This window comes from Colobus angolensis, unplaced genomic scaffold (assembly GCF_000951035.1).
Source record: "Colobus angolensis palliatus isolate OR3802 unplaced genomic scaffold, Cang.pa_1.0 Scaffold198, whole genome shotgun sequence".
In the NCBI taxonomy this organism is placed as follows: domain Eukaryota; kingdom Metazoa; phylum Chordata; class Mammalia; order Primates; family Cercopithecidae; genus Colobus; species Colobus angolensis.
Window position 1 is genome coordinate 2,253,740 of NW_012115132.1, and position 6,193 is coordinate 2,259,932.

Genomic DNA, 6,193 nt, shown 5'->3' on the forward strand with positions numbered 1-6,193 from the left:
TGTATAAATATTTATTCACTAAAAAGACTTATAACAGTATTTATTATACATGGACAATTTCTTGAAGGAGAAGGAATAAAGCTTTGACACTGGTTACCTCTGAGCCATAGACCCCATAGTCTGGGATAAAGAGAGGGATTGATTTTTAAAATTGTATCTTTTTGTACCACTTGAATTTTTTTTACTACATCATGGTTTTTATAACAAGGATAGAAAATACTAAAAAGGAAACATAATAAAATACAAAAGAGAAAATTTCAAAGCTCTTTAATGAGATTTGCCTTGAACCTGCATTATTTGTAGAACTCAGTCTAGGTGCTCTGCATGATAAGAACTTGGTGAAAACTAGCCCAGTTCACCATGCCAGCCCCATCTCTCAGCGTTTCTCTCATTTGTTGTCCCTTACCATTCTTAACCAGTTATTGTTTCTTGAGCACACCGTGGCCTCCATGTATTTATTCATCTACCTCTTTTGTATAAAATTTCTCTTATTCCCCCCCCAGACAATGTTACTCATCCATTAAATACCAGTTGTATAAAATTTCTCTTATTCCCCCCCCAGACAATGTTACTCATCCATTAAATACCAGTTCAAATGATAACTCATCTATGAGGTCTGAGCTGATTATTTGAGACTATTCCATTGTCCTTGCTCCTGTAGGGGAGACCAGAATTGTTGTCTCATGCACTGGGAGTCAAAGGACAACTGGATGACACTAAGTCCTCTACAGAGCACCCTGACCAGGTCACCAGTTGCCGTGTAAATTGGCTCCAGTTCCTTGGGACTTCTGGACATGAGATTTGCATTCAGTGAGAGTTTGGCTTTAAACTTGCTTTGGCAGGTCATCAGACAGAAAGAAGAAGGGGCAAACACATTTGTTAACATCACGTAAGTGTATGTGTTTTACATAAACTATTGCTTTCAGTTTTTATAGCACTCCTTCAAAGTAGGTCTTATCCTTGTTTCGCAAATGGAAAAACCTGAGGCTCAAAGAGGCTAAGTGAGTTACTCAAAGTCAATGGGGAAATTTGGTTTCAAATATGGGACTTTCGGTTTCCAAAACCTGTGTCTGTTCCACTCTGGAATTTGTGTTTGGATAGGAGGCAATAGTGCTCTCACGTCAGAGGCTCCATCCTCCAATTTTCTCTTTTCTTCTGATACGAAGGTGAGCAGAGACCAGGCTGCGGGCAGGGGCATGGAGACAGCATTGGCAGCAGGGTGGGGGAAGCTGGAGGAAGTAGGTGTGGTGATCTCCATTCTGCATGCCATTTGTTTGTTAATTTTCTCTCCATGAAAGTCCTGGATTTGTTGGATGCTCTCCTGACCCTGGTTCTGTCCTTCCAAGGGCCAGCTGGGGTAATACTGTTTTCTGAAATATCATAGGGTGTATGATTATTAATACTTGGCAAACTTTGGCCTAGGAATTATGAAACACGTGCCTGTTTGTGAGGTCCCTTCACATGTTTCTAATCAACCAACCAGATTTCACTTGAATGTTTTATGGCTTCCCTGAAATTTGTAGTGGAACTGGAAGCCAAGTGTAGCTCTGAGCCAATTTGTGGTTGCTGTAATAACCGTCCCTTTTCCTGACTTCTTCAACCACTTAGTGAAAATTATTATTGCAGGAAAATTTTTTAGTCATACTTTCCAGGGGGTTGCAATTTCTTTACTTGTCCTATGGATAAACATTATATTAGAGCAGTATGGTTGGATGGGTCTTTGCATGTTTTACAAAAGACACAACACTGACAGTAGGAATTAAATGTACTGAAAATTTTCTAAGTAGGATGAACTGCACCTTCAATTCAATTCAAGGAATATTTTGAATACCTCCTATGTATAAATTCATCTCCATGAATTAAGGCATACCAAAGAGGGGTATACAGACACGGTTACTACCTTTGTTTCTTATGAAAGTTCACAACTTAAACTGAACACATCTTAAAGAGAACTCAATATCTTTTGCACAGTTCTGAGCTTGGATGATAGCACCACCAGGGACCCAGTGCTGAAACTAGAAACTCTGGAATCATTTCCAATTTTTCTCCTCCCCTTACATCCATCAAATCCAAGAGATTTTGACCTCCTAAATGTTTCTTGATTCTGCATTTTCATGTTCACTGCCATGATCCCTTCCCTGGTGCAGGCCTTTATCATGTCTTGCCTGGACTGTTCCAGTGGCTTTCTCTTTGACTTCCCTGACCTCAGGCTCTCATATTCCTTACTCTGCCAGAGTGATTACTCAAATCACAAGTATGAGCATGTCACTCCCCTGCTTAAAGTGCTTCATGAACTCCCTATCCCCTACAGGGTGAAAACCAAACTCCTCAGCAAGACATTCAAGGCTTTGTACGATATTGCTTTGGCTGCCATGTTGGGGAAGGGTGGGTAGACCTGTGAGTGAAGACATCTTAGAAAGACTGTTACCTTTTCATATAAAAATATCAAGACTCAAAGGAAAGAAACTTGACATTTTTTCATCTGTAAAATCTGAAAGTTGTGGTTTTGGATGAGCTAAGATAGATTCTCAATCCTTAGAACTGCACCTCTACAAGGGCATTCTGTAAAGGCAGAGAAAAAAATGCTTAAGATGAATGTTAGACAATAGGTAAGAAGAAACAGAAGTTCAACATTTTTAACATATTTATGCATCCATCCATTTATTCATTCATTCCTTTGATCAACAGATATCTGTTGAATATCTAGACAAAGAGATTACAAAAGAACATGGTACAGACCCGTTCTCAAAGGAAGATAGATAAATAGGCAATTGAAAGACTATAGAGGCTGGGCGCGGTGGCTCATGCCTGCAATCCCAGCACTTTGGGATGCCAAGGTGGGTGGATCGTGCGGTCAGGAGATCGAGACCATCGTGGCGAACATGGTGAAACCCCGTCTCTACTAAAAATACAAAGATTAACTGGGTGTGGTGCCACGTGCCTATAATCCCAGCTACTCAGGAAGCTGAGGCAGGAGAATTGCTTGAACCCAGGAGGCAGAGGTTGCAGTGAGTTGAGATTGCGCCACTGCACTCCAGCCTGGTGACAGAGCTAAACTCCATCTCAAAAAAAAAAAAAAAAAAAAAGACTATAGAATGATCTCTCTGTATGAAAAACACTTGGTGCTTTGAGAACACATATTTGAGGCACCTAACCTATTCCAAGAGGGTCAGGGAGGATGATATTTAAGTGGAGAGCAGGAAGAAGAATGTGACTTACCCAGGTGAAGAGAGAAAGAAAGAGAAGTTAAAAGGGAGGAGAACATGGGTAGAGGGTCAGAAAGAAGATAGAGAGAAATTTTGAGAAGCTAATATGGTGAGATTATAGTGCTGAGGTTAGGATGGAAGCAAGTGTAGGGACGACTAGATCTGAGTTTACAACAGTAAGTAATAAACCCTCTGGGGCACCTCTAGTTCTCACTAGATCTTAGGCAAAAGTAGGCCATTGCCCAGGTTCATGGCTTAGCATGTGGGTTCCAACCTTACTCAACTTCTTAGCTAGGTGCCTGTGTCTGTAGGCAGCACTCTTGGCCAGATCATTGCTAACCTATATTAAGGAGTTGATGCTTTCTCTTCAGGACAGTGGGAAACCCTGCAGGGCATGACTCAGAGGAACTAGGTGGTCAGATTAGAATTTTAGGATGATCTCTCTGGCTGCAGCATGGAGGGTTTCTTAGAAGATTTCAAACTGGAGTCAAGGAGAATGGTTAGGAGACCTACTCGGTGGTGCAGATGAGAGATGATGGTGGCCTGACCTAAAGTTGTGGCCTTCACTGGCATCAGTGCCATCATGACTAATTAAGAGAAGTGTATCAGCAGCCTTCAAGAGGCAAAAGTCTTACTCTTTCTCACCAAAACCTGTCTTGGTGAGAGATGCACAATAATGGATTTGCTGAACCATGATTTAGACTCAATGAGAAAATAGAGTCTTCTCTTTTTTAAAAACAACTTTATCGAGGTATAAATAATATACAAAAACTACACTTACTTAATGTATACAATTGATGTGTTTAGACATATGCAAATATCCGTAAAACCATCAATACAATCAAAGTAATGAACGTATCCATCACCTCTGTCCAAACGGAAATAGGTTCTACTTCTTTTTTGATACAGGGCCTGGCTCTGTCACCCAAGCTGAAGTGCACTGGCGCCATCACAGCTCACTGCATCCTTGACCTCCTGGGCTCAAGGGATCCTCCCACCTCAGCCTCCTGAGTAGCTGGGACTACAGGTATGCACCACCACACCTGGCTAATTTTTAATTTTTTTTTTTTTGTAGAGGCAGAGTCTCATTTTGTTGCCCAGACTGGTCTGGAACTCCTGGGCTCAAGTGATCTTCCCAAAGTGCTGGGATTACAGAAATGAGGCACCGTGACTGGCCTGGAAATAGATTCCTAACAATAGAAATTACACAGAGCAGTAGGAAGAGAAACAGAACGAGATTTCATCTGTCTCCTAAGCTGGCCCCAAGGAGCATCCCCTTGCTTCCTTCAGTTGTGTAATAACCTCGCTTGAGCCTGACAAAAACATTTATGTTTGTGACAACTTATTCCATTTTTTCCTTCCACGGGGCTATTGAAGACTTTCATTCATTGCCTCAAAAAGCAATTCATGCTTTCAAGATTGTGCAATTGCACCGAGTTAAATTTTTACAGGCCCTGGCGTGGGTGAGACATGAACCTGCAGGACAAGGATGTGAGAAGTGCAGAGAGTCAGGCAACAGTGCGATTAGCCACAGGGAGAATTTGGGTTGGTGTGTGTAAATATCCTCAGTTACCAGCCCAGGGGTGTTTGGAGGGCTAGTCCTTGACCTGGAAAAACCGCTAATGAACACAATCACTCAGATTTTTCTCTAGTTTTCTTTTTTTATTTCTTTTTTCTTTTTTCTTTTTCTTTTCTTTTTTTTTTTTTTTTGAGACAGAGTCTTACTCTGTTGCCCAGGCTGAATTGCAGTGGTGCAATCTCAGCTCACTGCAACCTCCACCTCTTGGGTTCAAGTGATTCTCCTGCCTCAGCCTCCTGAGGAGCTGGGATTACAGGCACGCACCACCACACCTGGCTAATTTTTCTATTTTTAGTAGAGACAGGGTTTCGCCATGTTGGCCAGGCTGGTCTCAAATTCCTGACCTCAAGTGATCCACCCACCTCAGCCTCCCAAAGTGCTGGGATTACAGGTGTCAGCCAGTGCATCCGGCCTTCAGATGTTGCTCTAGTTTTCTAACCAAGTTATAAAAATTCTGTTATTTTGACCAAAGGAAAAATCCCTGCCATAAAAGAGTAAGGTGTATTCCTAGAGTTTTCCCCACCTAGGCATTGGGATGCTCAATAAAACCTACCTTCTCTGGGGCCTCCTTTTGTCCTCTCAAAATTCCTTTCAGAGTTAAAATTCCATGCTTTCATGAAATGTTTGCATTTTCAAGTTTCAGCACACAACAGGATCTCAATGCATATCTGTCAAAGGGAGGAATGAGCATTTTTTGGTGCTAGACCCAAGGCTAGACTGGGAGACATAAAGATAAAGGAAAAGGGTCCTTATTAATTAGTTGCTCACAGCACAGCAGGTGATAATCGGGCACTATGCTAGGCGCTGTCCTAGCTGGGGAATCATTGAGGAGGTGATGGTGGAGAGGGATGGTGGAGGGATGGTGGAGCTGAATCTGAGCAAAGGTTTGTCAGATGTGCAGGCAAGCCCGTTCAAAGCAGTGGAAGTGAGACAAAGGTTCACTAATTAGGCTACATAACTTGAAATAGACATGTGATGCTTACATGCAAGAACAGCTCCCCTGGACCTTGCAGGATAATTGTCTGACCAGCTGACAGCAAAATCAAGACACCCTGTGGCTCCTTGCTGCAGTGTCTGATGCAGACAGATGGTTGTATCTGACCGGTAGATAGCCCACCGAGGGTCAGCACCCCAAGTGCTGATTTCAGGTGTATTTTGGAGACACCTCCTGAGGGCTTGTATTCAGATATATTTAGGAGACACCACATACAGTTCTGGCACATAAGAATAGTATGAAGGGCCAGGCGCAGTGGCCCAAGCTTATAATCCCAGCACTTTGGGAGGCCGAGACGGGCAGATCACGAGGTCAGGAGATCAAGACCATCCTGGCCAACATGGTGAAACCCCGTCTCTAATAAAAAATACAAAAAACTAGCCGGGCGAGGTGGCGGGCGCCTGTAGTCCCAGC